At 36.8% G+C, this 23,526-nt stretch overlaps 1 protein-coding gene across 15 annotated transcripts in view; it reads left to right on the top strand.

Moving 5' to 3' along the window:
* The window catches only part of LOC5564140 (echinoderm microtubule-associated protein-like 2), a 97,668-nt gene that overhangs the window by 6,637 nt on the left and 67,505 nt on the right, over positions 1 to 23,526 (top strand). For 6 of the 15 annotated variants that reach the window (XM_021855610.1, XM_021855603.1, XM_021855602.1 and 3 more), the window contains exon 1: positions 7,061 to 8,005. The exons of 4 other annotated variants lie outside the window; for them this stretch is intronic. The gene's annotated coding sequence lies outside the window, so the exon portion shown is untranslated. Of the gene's footprint in view, positions 1 to 7,059; positions 8,006 to 23,526 lie in introns of those variants that run through there. 5 more of the 15 variants (XM_021855604.1, XM_021855601.1, XM_021855598.1 and 2 more) reach the window with 2 other exon arrangements.

Here is a 23,526-nt window from a genome sequence, read left to right as displayed (position 1 = left end):
CTACAGGCTTGGATAATTACAGTATTTGACCTACTGAACAATTTTGAATTAGTCAGGTCTCGGAAAAATCTGCGAAACCAAAATTGAATGCTCACTAGCGCCACTTGGAAGTATTTTCACAACTAATGGTTATGGTAATAAGAGCCCTTGACCTGCTGAGCAACTTTGCCATCCTTCGAAGTAGTGATATATTTGCGAACCAAAACTGTTGGAAGAAGAAGTGTTTGACAATTATCATTTGAAAGTAGTACACGATATGGAAGATGGTGGAAATTGACGAGCCTGACGTAATACCAAATATGAGAAACGTCAAAATTTGAACAGACGATTTTATGTTATCCAAGAAAAGTCAGTTTTTTACAGCGTACTGTGTAAAAAAAATCTCGGTAGTTCTCGACAAATCATGAAAATGTAATACTTTTTTATGGACCACGTAAAAAAAATCCGCCTAAAAATATCTGACTGTAGTTCCAATCGGCCAGGAGTCAAATGGGTAAGGATTCACCTCATTGGTTAAACTCCAGATTCGTTAAAAAAAAGAACTGCTGTATTCTATACTTACTGTCACATGACAAAGTTACTAAAGACCGAATGTATGGGAAACCAAAAATTCCAAAGTTAGGCACTCATGTTCCCGTCAAATTTACTATGTTTTTACCACGTAAACCATTGGTTCCCAACCGGTGGTCCGTGGACCGTGGTCCGCGAATCCATTTAACCAAAGTTTATTTTTACTTGATGGATAATCAAATCTCAGAACGATTTCTTCTTAGTAGTTTTCCATCGCAGGTTTTTGAAAATATATGGCTGAAACTTTTGTAAAAAATTAATAAGATGCTAAGCCAACTTTTTTGCGAGACGTTTTATGAATTAACGGTGTGATATCTGCCGGATGCAAGAGGAAATTAAAAAAAAAAAGTTCCTGAGAATTTTTTCGTGGACTTAAGTTGATTTACTTGACATTTTTCTTTAGAATTTATTCAAAGATTTTGATTGAACCGTTGTTGCATTTCTCATGCTCTAATAGATGCCTAACAATATCTTTGAAGTCACTGCAGTCTTTCTTCTAAATTTATTGTCCAATTGCTTGAAAAGTTCTCGGTAGATTCTTGATTGTTTAGGTTTAGGTTTTAAACTAATTTCTTACTCTGATTTGATGGGCTATTTCTTGAGGATACGTGTAGCATGGGGGAGGGGCGTATCGCATTAAGACGTTTCGCATAAGGACATTTGGCATAATGAGAATTATATGCCTTCTTTGAAATAAAACTGATTTATGCGAAACGTCCATTATACCAATCGTCCTTATGCGAAACGTCTTTATGCGAAATAAGTCAACCCCATGTAGCATTCCCTGGAGGATGCCTGGGATTCTTAATTTAGTTCTGCTGATACGATGATCATCGGATTGCTGATGATATTTATGGATTTTTGTCTCTTGAGATACGCCGTTACATCCTGTAAAATTTAAGCAGATCCAAAAAACAGTTTTCTCCGTAAAAAAAAACTACAAATAAAAAAGCATACACCTGTTCTGTTTTTGATGCTGTGTGTGTTTTTGAGACGGGGAGGGTGGTACAATGACTACCGCTTCTGCTTCGTAAGCAGAAGCTTATGGGTTCAATCCTAGGCCCGTTCCTTTCCTTGCACTTCGTAGTTGTGTCTTTCACTTGCTTCGATATTCCACTCATAATCTATCATAGTTGATAAGTTGATCTATCACAGTTCATAGTATTTGCTAGAACCAGATACAACCGTTTCCCAACGCTTCCATTCGTCCATCATTATAGCACGCCTCTCCTAACGCCTGATACATAGGCAGTCTGCTAACCAAACAGCAAGCCTTTCTGTCACCTTACACCTTCCCGATGAACTAGCGTAGACGCAGTGGTATATACGGGCTACTGTGGGAGCCAGATTAATGCTTCATCATTTCCTCCCCCTTCCCCTCATTGGTCTGCATTCTGACGTGGCAGGCGACATTGTCGCCTAAAAATAGAAGATCACATTGAGGGTGTCTGTTAATCCCCAACATTCATCCGGTTGATTCCTTGTGTAAGTGCAGCTGATCTGGCAATACTGGAGTAGCGACCACGGACGGCCAATCAAGCTTCAAGCTTCGAGCAAGCTACTTCAAGCTGTGTGTGTTTTTTGTTTTTTTTTTTTCATTTGTTGATTATTTCAGAGAAGACATCTTTCTCAATTTTGACATTTGCTCCAATTTTATTATGACCTTTAGGCGTGTATCGAATGGTTCTTCTCAAAATCTTGAAAATTAAAATAAATAAATAAAATAATAAAAATATGTGACCAATAAAAAGTACAAGCTATGATAAATTACTGTCAAAATTAAATAATCTGTTGTGATTGGTTACTTCCATGGCAATCCTGCTTGGAAATTTCGTCGATATACTCCTGGTATCATTTTGATTCAATTTCTTTCTTATTTTAGTTGCCTGACTTATCTCAAGCGCAATCTCACCCTCATTCATCATTGGCACGTCGATATTCCATGCTCGCGGTGTGTATATCCTGTGAGCTTTTTAATGATACGTATACTAGGTACATGACGGGTTATGATTATAATTTAAAGAAATCCTAGATAAAATTTGAGTTTTCTAAAACGTTCAAAAATAGATTTTTCGAGAAGACTGAGATAGCGGTAACGCACAGCTATTCAGCAACACCAAGCTGAGGGCCTTGGGTTCGAATCCTCCGAGGATCTTTTCGAAAAGGAAATTTAGGGCGTAGATAATCTTCGTACCTGACACGCGATATTCAATTTCCAATTGTCTAAGAAAGTTTTCAGTTAATAAGGCCTGTTCATTAGGCCGTCCCTTATTTTTCGAAAATGCGAAATGTTAAAAGTTCGTCATCGTAAAGTGCTCGTTTTGGTAAGAAAAAAATCAGGTAAAAATTTGAAGTCCGTACGTTAACGCTAAGTGGTCCCCCAACGACCCTAAAGGTATTGGGTGTAGATGACCCCGTGCGCCAAATCGAGCTCGCTGCTCTAGTGTACGCAACATGAGTACGAAAAGCCACTAGTAACAAAACGATAATCAGCATATAATTTGAGGTTAAATAATATTTTATACTGTGGATATCTTCATAACACTGCACTCTGACATAAAATTCATAACTTCAAAGGGATCGTTCAAATATTACGTAACGCGACAGGGGGAGGGAGTCTTCCGTAGTGTTACGGTCCACACAAAAATTTTAATTTTTCCATACAAAAGTTGTTATGTGGGAGAGGGAGAGGGTCTAAAATTGGCAAATTTTGCGTTACGTAATATTTGAATCATCCCAAAGAAAACAAACTTCTATGCTGATTATCAACGCGCGCAGAACAATTTGTTATTGGTGGCATTTCATACTCATGCTGCGTGCACTAGAGCAGCGAGCTCGATTTTGCGCACGGGGTAATCTACTCCTAATACCTTCAGGTCCGTTGGGGGACCACCTAGCGTCCATGTACGGACTTCAAATTTTTACCTGATTTTTTTCTTACCAAAACGAGCACTTTACAATGACGAACTCATAACATTTCGCATTTTCATAAAATAAGGGACGGCCTACTGTTCATTTAAGAAAGTGGACACGTGTTTTTCACAGTAAACTGTTTATTTTCGAACAAATTCATGAGTTTACCTAAAATACATGGAAATCAACGTAATTTCGACCAAATTCACATAAATATGAACATTTATTGAGCATTGCTGGAGAATGCTCTTACTTTTCTCATTATACCTCCCATAAGGTTCTGCACAACTTTTTTCGGAACTTTTCGTTGTGCTGCTGTTCGTTGTGACCACATTTTCTTGAAAAAATCGATGGAGCTTGCTTCTCTTCCATCCTTCTTAAGATGTCGTTTGATTATTGCCCAATATGTTTCAATGGGGCGAAGTTCTGAGCAATTTGATGGATTCGAACATTTTTCTACAAATTCGACTTTTTCCTTCTTGATCATATCCAAAGTAGCTGAAGCATAAAGAGCCGATGCTAAGTCTGGCAAAAACAATGGAGGCATGGTATGCTTTCAGTAGATGGGCAGAAGCAATTTTTTAATGCATTCAGTTCTGTAATTTTCGCTGTTGATTGAACCCGTCGTGAAATATGTAGTATTTTCATACTGCAGGAGCAAATTGCTTGCCATAACAAATCATTTTTCCCGAATTTTTCTGTTGGGATGTATCGTACGTCGTCAGGAATATCTGTTTTGGCCAAAGCGTTGAAAAAAATTCAATTTGGACACTTCGCGATTTTAGCCGAATCTCGGAACGACAGTTTTTCTGTACACCATTTGTGCAGAAAAAAATTGCGAGTCGCCATGTCAATTCGACCCATCGCTTGGAATTTATAATTTTTTATGTCAACTTTTGTCTACTGTCAAAATAAACACTTGGGTACACACTGAAACAAAATTGTATTTGTTTTTATGGAATTTTCACACCAAAATGTTAATATTTAGGTGTCCACTTACTTAAATGAACAGTCCTTAACTGTGGAAGTTCTCATGAGAACACTAGGCTGATAAGCAGGCTCTGTCCAAATTGGGACGTAGCACCTGAAAGAAGAAAGTGAGGGAAGCGTGGGACGCATGTAGAATCTCAAAGGGGGCCGCTACTCTGAATAGTTTAGAAACCTCTGGCATAAACTTTCCTTTGCGTGGAAACTAATCTTATGAAGCAAACTCGGTGCAAATTGCATGATCCGTTTTAAAATCATGCGCGGTCAAAGTTTTATTGCCCATTTTTATATACAGATAAAACTTTTAAATTCAATTGTTTCTCAAGCCAGATCTGGAAAACACATACGAATAGATTGGAGACCAATGATATATGTAGCGTTCGTCCATAGCTGTGGAATTTACGTTTACTTGCGTCGAAGGTTCGAACAGTTAGACTGCCATTACTTATAAAAGGGTCGTTAAGCCCTGTCCCAATTTTGGTACCAAATCCTTAAGTTTAGCCCAGAATCCCATGTTAATTCAATTTATAAATGTTTTTCATTGATTCAATTTAAAAAAAAATGTTTTTAGTTTTTGAGATTTCCTAAATGTCAGATTCCGTAATTTGAGCTGGATAATAGGCCAAAATATTAACAAGAACATGCTCTATCGTGTTATCTAATAAAAACACGATTTATTCAAAAAAAAAATTAGAACCCTATTGTCCCATGTAAATAGGAAAATCATTAAAAAGCGGAACAATAATGCGAACAACAGTTGTGGAAAGTAATGAGTCAAACATAAGTTCGTTCAAACTAGATATTCGGTCGTTTTTTTATAGTATAAATTCCACATTATACGCTTTAAATGAATAAAATATAGAATTATTGAAACTTGTAGGAATTATTCTAAAGGCTTAACGAAGTGTTAAGATGAAGTATGAAAATAATCACATTAGGGTGGTTCAACATTTAATAAAGTTTGAAAATCCAGCTCGAAGATTTATTATTGAAAATCCAGTTTCTTGCCATCCTTACCATAAAAACAGTGTTCTGTGAAATTTTCAACTTTCTAGGTGATTCAAAGGTGGCTCAAAGTCAATGTAGGTTTATATGGAATTGACTATGGAGAAATTTTGAAAAATGTTCTAAATACGTTAGTGCTGTAATATAAGTATAAATCTAGCATCCCAGAGTAAAATATCATTCTTCAAACAATAATAAAAAAAAATGCTGAAGAGAGTAACTCAATCTGAAGGATAGGAGAGGAAATATCCATGTGGATTATTGTTCTGCAAACATCTTCAACAATCCCAAACAAAATTAGCTCAAAAGGGTTTTGTTTCTTAAGCAACATCCTTCAATAAGGTTCAAAGAATGAGTTTTCGCTATTGAATGATAAGTTTGTAGTTACATTACAGTACAAACCTACATTGTCTTTGGACCATTTTTAAATCAGGGGTCATGCACAAATTACGTCACGCTCCAAGGGGGGGGGTCCAGCCAAGCGTGACAAGCCATACAAAATTTTCGGAGGACTCATACAAAAAGTGTGACAAAGGGGGGGAGGGGGTCGAAAAAGTTGAAATTTAGCGTGACATAATTTGTGTACCATCGAAAAACCTGAAAATTTCACAGAACACTATTTTTACGGTAAGAAAAATATGGGAGATTGTATTTTCAAACATTTTTAAATATTGAATCAGCCTAAGCCGCATTCACTTCTACGGCATCATTACAAAATTTATCAAGATCATTCAAGAAAATATATTTACATAACATAAGTATTAAATTGATCAATTTACCATTTTGTGACCACCACATCAGTTCCAAATCTATGTTACGCTTCCAAATGCCAATTGCAACAGATATTACCATGCAGCAAGCACAAGAAGTGAAGATAATTTAAAACAATTACGCCCTCTGCTGATAAACGCATGCATCATGTGATATTTGTAAATTTAAGGCAACGATCAGAAACAGTCGAAGCGTATTCTGTCGTAATATTAAATTTGTGCCTTCTAGCTACAATGATATCTTGACGCAACCATCTTCAAACCTCGTTTACCATATGTCGGATGCGGTTATCGTTCTAAAATGTGGAAACGCTGGCGAGCAGGACAACGACACTTGGCCACTCGACCACTCGAAAGCGCAGAAACCTGAACACCTCTGTTGCACATCAAAGCAAACTGCGAAAATGATACACAAAACAAAGGTAACTTGCTCAATTTTCCCAATGCTCTCTGTGCTGCTCTGGCGCGTCACCTCGTCTCACGTGCTCAGTGGCCGTTGAGAGCCGCTTCTCCACTTGAGCTACTTCGATGTGTAAACCCCTCTTCGCACACATAGCTTCAAAACAAGTCACCTACAAAATGTAGGCAGCTAGTCCATATTGGGACACAATTTTACACTCGATGATCGTCGTCACTGGGAAACAGCTGCGCTCTGTTGTAGTGCTTTGGTATGGGTTGCCCTACAACAACGACATCCACGCTACGGACGACGCAACGCAACACTACTCGACCTGGCATGGCCTGTGTCTACTGTCTGTTTGTCTGTTTTTGCAGGTTGAGCGAGTCTCTCCGAGGTGATCTCTGCGAGCTTTTGGGTAACGAGACGAGTTTCGAAGTGGCTCTCGACCAGACCGGATTAGCGAATCGCGTTTAGTGTGCTTGTACTTCAGCTGATGGGTCATTCAGGAGAGTTGCAAACGGCGGTAGCATTCCTGGTTTAAATGTATTACATCTAGCGGGTAGTCGGTCTTCCCGGATTTTTTTTCTTGCCCTGAGCCCTGTCTAGAATACGGTACCTGACAGGGTTGATAGAAGTGCATACGAATCGAGTTTGTGACCTAACCGTACACCGAATGAGCGAGTGGATCATGATGTGATATCTCTCTACAGTAGTGCAAGAGTCAGTGGCTGAAGGTGTGTTTGAAACGTGACTCGGTTCGTGGCACTGCAAAGTGGTGAAAGGTGAAGGTGCGCCGGAAATAGTGGGTGAAAGGGGGTCGTATATCCCCTAATATGCATTGAATGTGCGACGATGCGGGAAAGTTGTCACGTCAACTGCAACGGTATGCAAGCGAATCTCGGTAGAGCTGGAACTGGAAGATCACCATACAGCAGTGAACTAAAGTTGCAAGCTTCGGAAGCAGTAGTGTTTACTCTGTCGAACGAAAATGTGTAGCTTTTGATATGCTAACAAATTGCTTAAACAATCGACCTCTCGTCATCGTTTGTCTCGTCGCAGTAGGCTAGATGTGCACACAAAGTGAGAGCGTGCGATAATCAAACGGCTTTGTGAGTTTTGAAGTGAACAGGCAAGGCTAACTCGATTAGACGCGATAATAACCTTCAACTGTGAAGAAGCGCGGTGTGTGCGGTTAAAAATTTGCGCTTATCAGTCGACGTGACGCGCGTGATGCGTATTTTCGGTTTCCAAATAAACAGCCGTTGTCAGGGAAACCCTACTTACACCGAAATCGCCGGATTTGACAAAAACGAGTGAACAACACTTCCCGTAAAACTGCCACTGCTGTCAGCTATTAACGGTAAAGATCACTTTCGGATTGGTAAATTTTCTTTTTTTTTTTTCCTCACCCGTTCCCTCACCTACAGGTAAACTTCACGATGGCAAACGGTGAACAAGTTCGGTGTGTCCAATCATTTCACTTCTTTCACTATTATAGCTGCGTTTTTCTTTTATGCAGCGACTCCAATGTTAATGGCATGAACCATGCTGTGGCGCTGCGGGTTGAATGAAAGCCAATGCCGTTTTTTGGGTGTAGGAATTTTAGAGCTATTTGCCAAACTGGCAGTAATTAATCGTTTGATTTAAAAATGATCCGATCAGTTGTGAAAATTGTGGAAAGCTTGGCTCAGTATGTACAAATAGGCTTGAGGATTATGCGGTAAATCGGATGTTTATTTATATTCCTGCCGTTGATAGATTTATTGCTATATATTACTGCGGATAGCTACAAAAACACTGTCTCATACGTTGTCATGAATACATATTTTTAATTTGAATCAAATTGTGCACTTGCTGTTTCGAAGCCTGATAATCGTACAAAAATTCAACCTAAAAATCTAATCTTAGCATGTACGGAAACAAGCATGCTTTAAAAAATAGCTGGAAATATCTATGCTGTTATGCAACATCAGTTAATTATATTGAACAAATTAAATACCTTAATGACTTTTATAGCGATACATTTTTCATTCGCAAATATTGAGTGTTTTACTTTCACTTCATCGCATTCATATAAACGTGCTTCAAAATCAAAACATCATTTTTTTTCCACCGGTTATACTATATATGCAAATATATGTAGATTTACGACAACACGACGTGTGAGCGAATGACTCAGATTCATCGCAACGGTAAGGACAGGGAAAGTTAAAGACGAGCCAAGTAGTTTCAAATTTTTGCAGTGCTTCTGAACGTGATTCTCAATATTATCATCAAGTACAAAAAAGTGCGTTATTAAAATGTCAGTATCGGCAGTTGATGGTGGTAGTCTTTTTTATAACTAAACTTATAGGGTAAGACAAGTTATCAGATCCATGATCCACTTTGGGTTTCGTAGCTCAGTTCGGTATTATCGGTTATTAAGACATTTACTATTGTATCGATTCACAAGATCGACAGCAGCTTAACTGCATGAATTCCTGCAGGATACTCTGAACATTTTTTTTTTATTTGGTTCTTTTTTCGTATCCATAATCTAAATAAGTCCATGAATCATTTAAAGCATTATATTGGCAACATTTCGTGATCTACAGCATTTGTAAAACTTTAACAGGTATTTCAACTAGATGATATCGAATATTGGAGGTCATTTTAAATGTCCTGGATTTGAAGTCCTAACAATCTTTCGTCTCTACTACAGCCTATTCTTATGCAACTATTGTACTGCCCATAAAAGCATATCTGCCCATACAGTATTGGACAAAACATTTGCAACTTTTTCGATTTTACATACAAAATTACCAACTTTGGTAAGCTATATCTCAGCTATTTATGGACCGATTTGAATGAAATTTTGGCAGAACATCAGACATAACTTGAATTTCAACATATATTTTTGAGTCATTTTTCCAATCACAAGGTCAAAAGCAGTAACGGTTTGACTAATGTGAATTTTTTGACGATTTTTTATAATTGACATAACTAAACATTTTGAAGGAATAGCTGCATGGTGTCTTCCGCAAAGTTGTAGCTGTTAATGAGATGAACAAGTTTGCTAAAGACAATTTTTGTGTGGAGCTATCAGATTTTGAGATAAATCGAAAAAGTTGCAAATGTTTTGTCCAATACTGTATGTATTTTCGAACCAATACATCGCAACAGTCATGTTTTAATGCATATGAAAATTAAAACACTTTGTTTGAAAATGCTGTGGAATAAAATGAATTCGGTGTTGTACCATGTTGAAAAATAAAGGCATTACAGTCTCTATATGAACTTTCAACCCAAAAAACTAGTTCAAAACATGAGTTGAGTTCGAGGTTATATTTTTACTGATCTAGAGAAGCAAAATGAGTTATCTGTGTATGAGTATTTGTATTAGAAGGCAAACTTCTATCTTTTAGCGCTGTTTTCTCAATGCCTACTTTTTTCCATATGGGACAGTTATGTCTTTATTGGCAGTGTAATATACTTGCGATTACGATGTGAGAAACTTACTGTCATGATTTTAAGGCTTCACACGATTAAACAAAACAAACCATTCAAACAAAATCACACAAACACATCAGGAGTGTAATTTTAACACATGCTGAAAAATACACCTGATTTAACACATGTGAAAAAAACTTCAATAACCATTTGTCGGGGCCCAGATAGCCGTAGCGGTAAACGCGCAGCTATTTAGCAAGACCAAGCCGAGGGTCGTGGGTTCGAATCCCACCGGTTGAGGATCTTTTCGGGTTGGAAATTTTATCGACTTCCCAGGGCATAGAGTATCTTCGTACCTGCCACACGATATACACATGCAAAAATGGTCATTGGCATAGTAAGCTCTCAGTTAATAACTGTGGAAGTGCTCATAAGAACACTAAGCTGAGAAGCAGGCTCTGTCCCATTGGGGACGTAACGCCAGAAAGAAGAAGAAGAACTGTTTGTCCAAAAAAGCACGATTTTGTGTAACTTTAACTTTTTTGAAAAAACTCGAAAGGAAACCATTGTATATAATTAAACAAACGAAAGCTGTTGCTAAAAATTTCAAATAAATGGCATAGCAACAAATTAAAGAGAAATAAATGAATTCGCTATCACCGATCACACCCAAACATCGAAAACTTGCCGGTTACAACGATTGCGAAGCCGAACTATAGGGTATCAAAGTCGAACATTTTTACCGGCATTTTGTGTGTCAGCTGGCTTGGAAAACGCAAAAGCGAAAAAAAAACAGAAAAGCGCCACACCGGCATGTGAAAAGGAAAGCACCGGAAAGAAAAATACCTACAACAATAAAAAGCAATCACATTTTCAATCCCACCTCCGGTTATGATTGCTTGCTCCGGCCTACACGCAGTGGTTCGATCAGGAACAAATGCTGGCTAAATCCTTAAACTCTCATTTAAGCAGTGAATATTTTTGTATTTTTGCTCAACTTCTATGTGTAATTCTTGCTGAAACCAGATCGCCATCGGTAAAATTCTTTTGATTCAAAATTGTTGTTGTTGTTGTTTGATTAAATATGTCACAACTAGACGAGAAACGTTCAGTTTCACTTAAATTTATGAAATATTCGTAGGTTAACAGGCTAAACAGTTGAAGAAAAAGCCATTTTTCATAAATCTTAGGTATTTTTTTCATATTTTCCTTGACACACATGAGAAACTTAGTGGTATCGTATGGAAGATAGATGTATCTTACATTTGCATAGCAGAGCATAGCATAGACTGACTGTACAGTGTACATGTCAATGGTTGCTACTCCGTGATTGATCGGAACTGGTAAGAATTGCACTACGATCCAAATGAATAAGGGATGGGAGTTTCCGCTTACTCTCGAAGTGCAATTTTAGCAGATCTAATATTATTGATCAATAACGGCGCCGGCCAAGTCCTTACAGTCAGTTGGGATGGGAAAGGAATGTTAGGGTGTAATGATTGTTGCTTCTAGAGACCGAGAATACCTCTGCATCGCCACAATCACCACGGGAAGGGTGTTTATTAGTGAGGGAGGAAAAGATCTGGGAGTCACCTTTGGTCGGTGATGCGATCCATGAACTAGGGGGAAATATACGACTTATATTTAAAGCTAGTTTTGTATTATTGTCTCGAGAAGTTTTTGGTAGAAGATTTTAAAAAATACGTCAACATCTATAATGTCGAACAGGTGGTGAAGTTTCAAAAAATACGTCAACATTCACAATGTCAAACAATTCAAAAGATATTTAATAATGTCAAAAAGAGAAAAATATATGTATATTGAAATTGTATAAAACAAGCATGATGCCGACATTTATAGTGACGAACCATACAAAGTTTGTTTCGATATTACATAAAAGTTACGCTTTCAAGAAAAAATGTGTTATCATAAGCATGAAACGAACTCACCAGTTGGTAATCCATCCTCGACTGAACACAAATATCTCTTCGCACTCACACAGTGCGAACAGAAAAACTTCTTGGCGTCCCAAAAACAAACCGTCTTGCTTGGGCTTTCCCAAATACCTACCCAGCAAGACGCGTGTAAACAAGAAAAAAAGAAGTTCTCCGTTGACGAAAACACGCACGAAACCGAGAACAAAACCTATCCGACGACGCATCAACGAACCATCCTGCTTGGGCTTCACGAAGCACTACCCAGCAAGACGCGCGAAAACAGGGAAAAAAGAAGTTCTCAGGCAACGAAAACACGCGCGAAACCGAGAACAAAACCTTTCCGACGACGCAAAAATCGAACCGTCCCGTTTGGGCTTCACGAAGCACTACTCGCTTACATTTGCAGTTGAAAAAGTTTTGAACTTTGTCAGACAAACCTTTTGTTCAGCAATATCGCAGTGCTATTTTCAATTCTGCGTTCACCATCCATTGACGTAAATAAGCCTAGCCTCCCGAAACATGGACTTGCCCTCCCTTTCTCTAAAATTTTTTGAAAAAATGGCAATACATATAATAAAAATGCATGTTAAATATATATTTCCTAAATAAACGTGTGCTTTGTGGCCGTGCGGTTAGTGTTAATCTGCATCGCATCGAGGCAAGGGGTGTGGGATCGATTCCCGCTTCAGTCCGGAATTTTTTTCGGAAGAAAATATTTCGACTGTGCAACTTGAGCGTTACATGCTAGTCCGTTGTGGTGCTTCCTTCAAAGGACAAAATCGTCCTTTAAAAGCATTAACGTGTCGTTGTCTTAAAAAAATATGGATAATCATTGTTTGACAGGCAATAGCAATATGTAATTTTATATAGTCGCACAGTATGGCAGTGTTTTCTTTTGTCCTTTATGTTTTAGATGTTCGCCCGAAGCACGTTTTGAAATTGGCAGATTTTTTTTAATCCATTTGTAGTATTGCTATTTAGAAAATCAAACTCTTTAGAAATTAAGTATGTCTACAAATGCTAATACAAGGTTTGATATTTTAGGATAATTTTTCCAGACTGTTTTGCTCAAATCAATGATTATGAGTTACAATACGAATTGTTGTTACTTGGAAATGTTTATGAATAAGAATTATACACACTTGTTTTTAATTATGAATCGTGGTTTACGGCTAACCAGCCGAGTGGAAGTTTAACAACTACCGAAAAGCTAAACATTACATATCATTTGCAATTGGATTGGATGGACAAATTGATGTGAAGATTTGCGAAAAAGTTACACGTCTTCTCAGTGAGAATCGAACTCACGACTCCCCGATCTCTAGTTGGGGCGCGTTACCACTACGCCATGAGAGGATCCATGAACGCAGAAGTTAACCTGAATTCGATTTTAGCTCAATAATCACGTGGTCCTTTTTCGCAAAGTGCACCTCTTTCGGAAGAATTAGATGCCCATCCATGCGCTCTCGGGCTAGGCATTGGATATATATAGAAAGCGTTGTGTTTGGATGGGCATCTAATTCTTCCGAAAGAGGTGTACTTTGCGAAAAAGGACCACGTGATTATTGAGCTGAAATCGAATTCAGGTTAACTTCTGCGTTCATGAGTCCTCTCATGACGTAGTGGTAACGCGCCCCAACTAGAGATCAGGGAGTCGTGAGTTCGATTCTCACTGAGAAGACGTGTAACTTTTTCGCAAATCTTCACATCAATTTGTCCATCTAATCCAATTGCAAATGATATGTAATGTTTAGCTTTCCGGTAGTAATTATACACAGTTTTTATCAATTATCTGTTCAGAGATTTGTTTCAAACGAACTGTCGCTTCATTTTAAACAGTTCTACATTTATGTAAACTACGCTTATCCAACCTTTCCAAATCATAAAAACAATATTATACGGTGGGTCAAATTTTATTGGAGTTGGACCAGAGAGCTTGACTATGATTCTGGTGAAAATTTTACCAGGATAACGTCGTCTAGCTCAGGATTATTTATAAATCATGCATTTAATTTGTGCGAATGATGCCAAGGATTTTCTTCCTGAAACTTTTCAGAGCTATAACCTGGTATTATCTGAAATTCTGCTCGAGTTAATTGAAAACAAACTCTAGATTTTCAGAGTTTGTCCCAAGATTTATTTTAGAATCCTGTTCCGAAAAAACAGAGGATTCTGTCCACACATTTATAAGGTTCTAGTACCAAATTTTATGAGAAATTTACCTTTGTGAAAAATACTCCCAGGAGTAGGATTCTGTGAAATCGTACCCAAGATTCTGTTATAAACCTCATTTACATCCCTGATTAATCTTCCCAAGTTTTCCTGATTAAATCAATTTTCTACGATATTTGTCTAAAACTATATATATTATTGTTAGGCTCATTCATTCAATCAGGTAAATTTAAGATTAAAGATATATAATGTAATGGATTATTGAATAGAAATATTAGCTCAAAATTGAATTAAATATTTGAATAATTTGATTCGATTTTACTCTAAGTTGGTGAAGCAGTCAATAAGCTTTGAACTTTTCGCGGACCGCAAAAAACGACGTTAGGCAACCCTGACGTAAATTGTCTGTGGTTAGAATACGTGACGGAACTTGTAAGAAAAATAGTTAATTCTTGGTTCTAGATCGATGACGAGATATCGATGATGTATTGTATAGCTTCGTAACGATGTGGAGACCTTTTGAAATCATTTTTCAAGTGACAAATCTCACTCTCAACTCTGTCTCACTCTCGCAATTGTTTCTAATATGTGTTTTTACAGCAAGTTTGAGAAAATCTTGAATGAGTCCATATATGTGGAAATTTCTCAGAATTTTATTGTATATAGTTTTTATTTAAAAAAAAAAACAAGATGATTAATTTAATATCAGAGTGATGCAAATTTTAAAAACTGATATAGCAAGCCAGAAAAACGTCCAAGTTATAACTAAACTTTTTTATATATAATTTCGACTAATAGATGAATAAACCATCTGGGGGGCCCAGATAGCCGTAGCGGTAAACGCGCAGCTATTCAGCAAGACCAAGCTGAGGGTCGTGGGTTCGAATCCCACCGGTCGAGGATCTTTTCGGGTTGGAAATTTTCTCGACTTCCCAGGGCATAGAGTATCTTCGTACCTGCCACACAATATACGCATGCAAAAATGGTCATTGGCATAGTAAGCTCTCAGTTAATAACTGTGGAAGTGCTCATAAGAACACTGAGAAGCAGGCTCTGTCCCAGTGGGAACGTAACGCCAGAAAGAAGAATGAATAAACCATTTTCATAAGCAAAAAACTGGAATTCTCCGTGATTTTCATCTAAATTTTCCAAATTAGTTAGATTTCGAGGAATTCCCCTAATTTTACGACGAAGACTAAATTCCGCGAATTTTGCGGCTTCCGCGGAATCGCGAATTTCTGTTGTCCCTACACATTAGATTGATCAATCGATTTGGGACACTTTTGAGGTAATGATATATCCCTGTAAGAAAGTATGCAATTATTATTGGTTCATAGATATTATCGAAACAAACATTGTAAAGTTATGTTAGTCCTATGCGATCTATTACCTCTAAAGAAAAGGGACCATGTCTGATGATTAGTTGCGCCTGTTCCGGCTGTTACCATCAGAAAGCTGAAAAATGAGTAAGAGCAGCTACAAAAACAGTGTGCAATGACATTTACCCAGACTTCCAAACTTGACCATTTTGTACGGAAAAAGAGCCAATGCGTTCTTTATTCTGTCCAGTACTGTAATTCAAAGTAACAGTTCTGTTATTAAATATTTTGCAGCGTTCATTTATTACGTAAAGATAAAATTGACAATTTAATATTCCTTTTTATATTTAAAGGCAAGTACATGACATTTATGACTTTTGTATGCACCGGATGCAGAAGAGTTGTCTTAAATTTGTATTGAATTATAATGACTCAATACAAATTTAAGGCAACTTGCATTCATGCTATTACTGATCTGATAGTAAAAGATAGAAAGTGTTTAATAAAACTGCCATTTTTTTCTGAATTTTCGTACCGAAATACCGTCACAACATGTTCACAAAAGTAATACCTTTTCTATATGAAGAACATTTTGCCCAAAGGATGCATTCAGAAATTCCCAATAGTTGTAAGACATAGCCGTATTATAGAAGAATCAAGCTGAAATTTTGAAATGAGCGTATTTCCAACCATTTTTTCCTCAGCCTAATGTAATTACGTATTTATAACACTCATAAGCGAATCATTGGAGCTTCCATAAAATACGAAAAACTATGTGAAGAATGGGTATTTTGAAGTAGTAACACTGAAGCCATAATTTAAGAAAGTATTATTTTAAAATGGTTATATTTTAAATAATATAATAAACGTATCCTTCTTCAAATTAAACCCACCACACCACCCGTGATTCATGGCTATAAAAATTACAATAAACGTATCAGCGTATCACCAGATTGTGATTTGATTTGAATTGCGCTCCGTATTCCTTAGAACGTGAATAAAGTGATTCATCTCAATTTTTGCAAAATAAATTACACCCACATATAAAGCTTTCGAATGTACTTTGGTAAATCACGAGCATTCTGGAACTAGTATCCCAAGCAACCAATAGTTCGGATTTTACTTAAGCAGTGAACTGCATAGTTCACTTTTGGTAAAAATCTAGTTTCAGTGAAACTTACATGGGGTAATTACTCTAAGGCATATTCCCGAATTCCATTACCTCGTATGGCGTTATCACGAATTCCATGTCCCCGAATGACCCTTCATTACCTTGAATTTCATCACCTTAAATAATTTGTTACCTAGAATGGCCCATCGCCGCAAATCTCCACAACCATTTGCTTGGATCCCATAATTTGATTTTATTACGCCCCTATATACTATTCTTTTAACAACTTACTTTCTTGTTTTATAAAAACCAATACTTAATCGTTCATCTTCTGAAACGAGTCATCAGTACTGAGAAAGAGAATAGGAACGCTTTAACATCGTTAACTCACATAAATGGCAGATATGGATGTTAAAGCGTTTCTATCCTCATTCACTGAACAAAAAGCATTAACAATTTAGTGTTAAACACTCAATGTTTCAAATAAGTTAACATTGCACAAAATGTTAATAATTGTAGTAGCATATAGTCATATAGCATTAGTCTTCATTTGAAAGATGGAAACAACCCTGATAAAAAAATTAGAAGCTATAAGTCAATAAGTAATTTTGCAGCAAAAGCACAGCCATTGTTGACATGAAAATGATATTCCAGATAAAATGTTGACAGCTTCAAGGACAATGACTAAAGCAATAGAGCTTTATGAAGAAAAAATAAATAGGGAATATCCTAGCTAGCACCTTGGCGCCAATATCAATATTAACAGTACACACACAGCTGATACCCTGTTGTTACCTAGTGCGCTTTCTCAATCAGATCAGATGACAACATGATCATTTGTGGTAATTTATTCAGGGTAATGGAATTCAGGACAATGGGGCATTCAGAGTAATGAAATTCGGGATAATGTGTCATTTTTAAATGGGTTATGCGGGGTAATATAAGTTGGAGTAATGGAATTCGAGGTAATGTCCAGAGAGCCGGGAAAATTATGCGGTCAGGTGTTGTATAGTTTTAAGGTTTTTCTTTCTTTCTTTCTAACAAATGGCATGTTTTTTGAAGGTTCAAAATGTTTGAATTTATTGAAAATGTTTATTGAACTGAAATCTACAAACAACTTCTCTGTAAATATAATTCCGGTTGAAGTGCTTTTTATAATCATAAACAACTTGCGAAAAGAGTAGAAGCAACTGTTTTAATAGGCCTAAGTAAAAATGTTTTAAAAATATATATATATTTACTGCAAATACGTCAAATGACAGCTTTCAATCCATTTAATGAATGAAAAATATCGGAATTAAGTAGAAATCTTTTTTCATCCACCAGAACCTCAGTTTCGACCAGATATTGATCTTCGGTTCCTAAATTAGCAAATCACATTAATTCCTAATGAGAGTTGCCAAATTAGGAATATCCAGATTAGGTGTATGGAGAACTTTTTTTTATTTTATTTTGTTTTATGGCTATAGCGGTCATGCGACGCAAAACTAAAGGGAGTCTATAGAAGCAAATGATGGAAACGAATAGGTGCATAGGCATCACAAGGGAGCGACAAGATTGAAAAATTTTAATTAGGTGGTGAAAATTGAGCAAGCCATTTTAAAGTCAGTAAGCATCGAAGCGTCCTGTATTTTGCCTAGCTTCTCTACTGGAAAAGGGTTGGCTCAAAGCTTTGAGCTTTGCTACCAACATAAAATTAAAAAAAAACAATCAGGGTCGATACCTTCTCCTATTTATGTATGGAGAACGAAATCATAAAGAAAATGAAGCTTTTCGCTTATTTTTCAATCCATTCGGAGGAGTTAATAAATGAAGCTCTATCATGTGAATATTTTTTACTGGCCATGAAATGTTCCATGCTAATTTGCTTAGCTTAGCTTAGCTTAGACTAACTACACATATCAATGGTTGCTATTCCGTGATTGACCGAAATCAGTGAAAATGCACAAAGAATCAACTAGAAGTTCGGCTGGGATTGGCCATAGTCTTCTTCAGTGTGCATAATTCAGTGCCTCTATTTATACATGGTCAATAACGGCGCCGGCCACGTCCTTGCAGTCAGGTGGGATTGGGGGAAGGAATGTAAGTGTGTAACCTTTGCTATTTGGAGACCGTGTTTGCCTCTGCATCTCCACAAAGGTTACTGGGAGGGATGTTTGTGAATGGGGAGGATCGTTGGGTCACAGGATTCACTTTTATAAGCGATTAGACCATGATAAATAATAATTTGTGAGATATAAACACGCTTATATGTAAATATAGTATTTTCATTTGATATGAACAATTTCTATGCAGAGAAAAATTATAGGGGGAGATCCCCCAGAGCCGGACAGCACCCAATACCGGACGAAGTCGAAACATTGAGAAATCATGGTCCAATCAAGATGGTGTATTAGTAGAAAAGAAAGCTTTTATGTAGACTAATGTTTGCGTAGAATAACATATCCTTGAAATATGCATGCCTTTTAAAAAAAAGTAGAAAAGTTTGAAAATCTTTTAAAAATTGACGTATGCTCTTAATTTTGAGCCTATTCAGTAATTATTTTGAATATGAAAAAATACTTTGGATCCCGCAAGCATGATCGAACATAATCCTTATTTGATAGTATGAATGTATTTTGTACCAAAATTGAACTAAATATTGACAAATTACAATTTTGGTTAAGCACCTCCTGTCCCTCAGTTTCGGACAGCTTAATTTGTTATATGATATCATTGTAATTATTGCACCAGTGTCTCACAATACTTTAATTTTTCATGGGTTTCGTCGATCATGGTGTAACATGCAATAAAATTGACAAGAATGAACATTCAGAACAACATCGTAAAATGAACTATTTTTCATCATATATGAAAGAGGTTTTTGATAGGCATCTTGCAAACTAAGAAAAACTCAAATTATTCTTGTAAATGTTGCAAATGCATTGAATTGGTAATTATAAACTATTCCTACAGTGTACACATTCAATGATGTTCAAATTTACAGAATTTTAGGCATATCCAGATCGTGTCCGGTATTGGGTGCCACCTTTCAAGATCGATCAATTTGGTACTAAAATATATCATCAAAATGCAATGTCAAAATTCATATTTATATTTTTAAATTTATTTTTGAACACTATAAAAATGATAGTATTTATCATAAATGGGTAACACGAGCCCATAAAATCAATATTTTTCGAATTATGAATTTAGTGGCTTAAGTGTCCGGTACTGGGGGATCTCCCCCTACCGACACTTGAGGTGACGAACCATTCAAAGTTTGTTGAACAAATACCTAAATGAAACATTCCTACAGCTGTCAGGACGAAAGCATGTGTTATTATATTTTACTTATTTGAAAAGAAACTAAAAACTCAATTGGCTGGAACATCATAGAACACTCTTATTCTTATGTCGACAATTACAGTGGCGAATCATCCAAAGTTTGTTGAATGAAGTGAACTTTTCGCAAGTCTACACTTGTAGTGTCGAACAATTCAAATTTTTTTTAATTACAAAAATAAAGGTATAAAGAAAGGGGTGTTTTGGAAAAAATGTTAAACATGAATAATTCATGAATCAGAGTTTATGTTGACACTCACAGTGACGAACCATTCATAGTTTGTTGAAAAATCATATTTACGGCTTACCGTTGTAACGATTAAATGTGCAGTCATACATATTTTATAGATTAGAAATAGTAGCATGAAACGAGCTCACCAATTGATCCTTCATCCTTGATTGAGCAGCCACAATCCACTTTCAGCTTCACTTGTTTGTTCGGCTATATAAAAGCACTCAAAAAAAATAGGAGAGGTAAAAAAAACTGACGACTGCTCGGGCTTTCTTGACGCACTGCCCAGGAACCAGCGTCAAGGTCGAAGGATCAAACACAACTCTGAAATATGCCATGCTAATTTGCTATGCAAAACTGCGTACAATCTACAATAGCTACGACTAACGATATGATCAAAACGGGTGTTTGTATCCTATGAATAAAATTTCTTGAAAAATCATGCCTACGGTTTACGCAAAGAATTGAATAACATGCAATATCCAATGAATTAGCTTTAGATTTTGGATTTAGACCACAAAACTAATAAGGAAGCCACGATTAGATAAAAGTAAATTCGTTCAACGATTTTCGAAGTTTTCGTGGCCTTCGAACCACTATGCTACAGCTTCTGCTGCTGACAGCAGTGTCCGGCATTCATTGAAACGTAGATATATTCATTAGGATGATGTGTGATTGTAATGATTCGGTCGCGCATTTCAGTGTATTGATAAGCATTCGATTACACCAGTGCTTCCCAAACTTTGCGCCGCGGCGCCCTGGGGCGCCTTAAATCTTTTTCAGGGGCGCCGTGAGCCGATTAAAAGTAAGGCCTGGCAAACCTTCTCAACTTATGTTATAATTGTATTACATTGATCGAAAGCATCAGACGAAAGTTGAATACGAAAATCGAACAAAGAAGACAATTAAGCTGCTCGCCACAGAAGTTGAATGCAACTTTTTGGGAGTGAAAACATTAAGATAGCTTTGAGATATCGCTCACCAGTTCAAAAAAAAAAAAAAAATAATATCTATGTTCAAAGTTTTTCAAATTCCATGTTCCAAATTTATGTTGACAAACATTGTAAAGGTATATACAGTAGACGTTCGGTAACTGCAACATGTTTACGTTTCACTTAGCGAACGAAATTCGATAACTGCAACGACTGACAAACGTCAACAACCCATCAACTGACGTAAAATGAACGTGAAATTCATTCGACTGTTCATTTGGGCTAACAGGGGCTAACATGGCGCACCATTTTGACGTTTGGTGGTGCGATAACTGGAGAATTGTTGCAGTTACCGGACTTGCAGTTAAAAAGCATTGCAGTTAAACCGTTTGCACCGACCGAACGTCTACTGTAATAGAGTTTTCTGTAGGATTAGTTAGAACTTTCTCAGAGTTTATATATTGATGAAGTTCTGAAACAACATCCTCTATAAATGATATCAAATTGTTATGACGCTATAGTCACAACCTTGCTGGTAGGGATCTCAGTAACAAACAGATCTTCAGGCTGGATGGAGTTACATTGTGTTGTTAAAAGCTCCACTATGATTTTTTCATCTTGCTTGCTTGCTCTTCCTCTGTTTACCTGTGTTATACTACACATTTTCATAGAAACGGAAGAACTTATGTTATTAATTGTTTAAGAGAATTGCAGCCCTAGGCTGGCTCATTTCTGCGATCATATGTCAAAAAGTAAACTAACCTGGAAAGTGCCATAATTTTTATTCTCCTTATCAAAATTAAAGTCGCTTAGTTATATCGAGAAGGGGGTTTCACAACACTGAGAGAAACAATTTAACTTTACTTATTTCTTATTCTGATGCAAAAATGTTAACCATGTTAAAATCTTTCGCAAATGTAAAGACATTTTTATAGCCTCGAATTGAAAGGAATCCTTTGATGATTTTTTTTAAATCCTGCTTCGATCAAAATTTGTCGTTTTTTCTATTTTTATGCATTTACAATACAAGCGGCGCAAATTTAGCAAGAATTTAAAGTTCACTACAGGATCCAGAAACACCACAAACTGTGATAGTTCAAAATATAATTTAATATTTTTTGCAGATTGTTTTTCATATCAATAATTTTATTGAATTATCAAAGAACGTACTTTTTGCAAAAGTAGATTTTGTTCTAGCATGAAAAGTCTGGCAGAAACTTTGTCGAAAATATTCATATTTTTGTATAAAATGATAATAGTGCGCCGCGCTTCTGATAAAAAATGTCAAAGGGCGCCGTGATTACAAAAAGTTTGGGAACCCCTGGATTACACGGTTAGACTCGGTCCATAAATAAACGATGATTTTTTTTTCCGCGCCGTCTCTTCGTCAGGTCGATGATGATGAGCGATGACTTTGATGGTAGAGTAGAGCTAACAGCATTGCAATGCAAAAACGAAAGATACTTTTTGCGGGCTTCCTGAGGAAAAATGATGTCATTAAGGTGTAAATTTACGCGCCATTGTAGCGAAATTAGCCGGTAACGAACGCGAAACTGATTTGGTCGGTTTTGGAAACTTGATTTGTTGATAAAAAGTCGAAAAAATGTTGCTTTCAGAGAGAAGGAATGAAACCGCATCGAAAAGCATGTTCAGTGGAGAGTGAATGTGCTCACGCTGCCTTTTTTGCCCACTATATACTGCTGATGACCGTGGCATTCGTAATGGTGATCGGAGATTTTGGGTTGAAGGTATTCGATGTGCGATTTTTGCACGGATGATGTCAATTCTCTTTATCACATATATACAGGGGCAACGAAATAGAGAGTTTTGCGCGACAGTGATATTAATTTTCAAAAATTAATGAGAATTAATAATCAAAACAGTCAGGATGTGGTTTGAAAACCAACAAAGTCACTGCATCTAGATTTTATACGATTCTGTTGAGGAAAAGTTGACTCAATTTTATCATAAGTCTGTTCATCATTTCAATAGAATAAATTAAATTCGTCTTATAGTTTAAGTTTTAAAAAGTTGGTATCAAATCGCACTTTCCATGGCGCGATGTGGTATGAAATAGTTTTCCAGCCTACTACTACTCCCTTCAGCATAGAAATATGAAAAAATAAATTTGCAAAGAAGTTTACTGTACCTACAACGATGAGCGCAAAGCAGTGACCTACTGCGATAATGAAAAATGCATAACAGAGCCGCTGATCGACTGTTGTGGGAATTTTATTACCGTCTCACCTGATTCAGATTGTTCTCATCGCCTGCTATTACGGCACTGGAATGTCCCAGTGAGTTTTGCAGAGCTCATACATTTTGTAACATTCAAACAAAGTGGAGCGCCAATAAAGATAACTAAATTACCGCGGGCTTAAATAGGTAGTGAATACAACAACAATGAGAAAAACTGCTTGTTATC

Source organism: Aedes aegypti, chromosome 3 (assembly GCF_002204515.2).
Source record: "Aedes aegypti strain LVP_AGWG chromosome 3, AaegL5.0 Primary Assembly, whole genome shotgun sequence".
Taxonomy (NCBI): Eukaryota; Metazoa; Arthropoda; class Insecta; order Diptera; family Culicidae; genus Aedes; species Aedes aegypti.
The sequence above is the reverse complement of the archived record's forward strand: the minus strand, read 5'-3'. Positions and strand labels throughout refer to the sequence as shown.